Source organism: Sinocyclocheilus grahami, unplaced genomic scaffold, assembly GCF_001515645.1.
Source record: "Sinocyclocheilus grahami isolate Dianchi unplaced genomic scaffold, SAMN03320097.WGS_v1.1 scaffold182.1, whole genome shotgun sequence".
In the NCBI taxonomy this organism is placed as follows: domain Eukaryota; kingdom Metazoa; phylum Chordata; class Actinopteri; order Cypriniformes; family Cyprinidae; genus Sinocyclocheilus; species Sinocyclocheilus grahami.
Window position 1 is genome coordinate 1,278,467 of NW_015505361.1, and position 622 is coordinate 1,279,088.

The following is a 622-nucleotide window of genomic DNA, read 5'->3' on the forward strand; positions in this document are numbered from 1 at the left end:
TGATTTTTTTCTGTGTTTTGTTGTTTTACTAACATTAAAAGAATACTTCACCAAAAATGAAAATTCTGTCATCTGTCTTTCAACAGTGTTTCATTTTTATACCATCATTTACTCAAGTTGTTTTAAACCTGAATTAATTTATTTTGTCTGTTGAACATAAGTTCTTTTTGAAGAATGTGGGTAACCAAGCAGTTGCTGGTCCACAGTAACTTCCACTTCCAACTTTTATACTGTAAAAGTCTGTGTGGACCAGCTACTGTTTGGTTACTCACATTTTTCAAAATGTGAGTGAGTAAATAATGACAGAAATTAAATTTTTTGGGTGAACTATCCCTTTAATGACAGGTGGCAGCATATTTAGCAGCTACTGTCCCTTTAAGAGCTTCACGCGTTTCTCTCTCAACTGTTTACTTTCATTTCAGACATAACCAACTGTGTTTATATGTAAACCTTGTGTGTTTTTTAAATCAGTCAGACGCAAAAGACACAGTCCAATAATCAGACGCTTTTTGACAGGCTCTCAGTGTGAGCGCGCCTCTTGAGTACGCGCTCAGAAAAAGCGCATGCAGAACAGCATATGAATTAAATGTTTAACCGGTATTGCTTTAAAGCAGATGGAAAT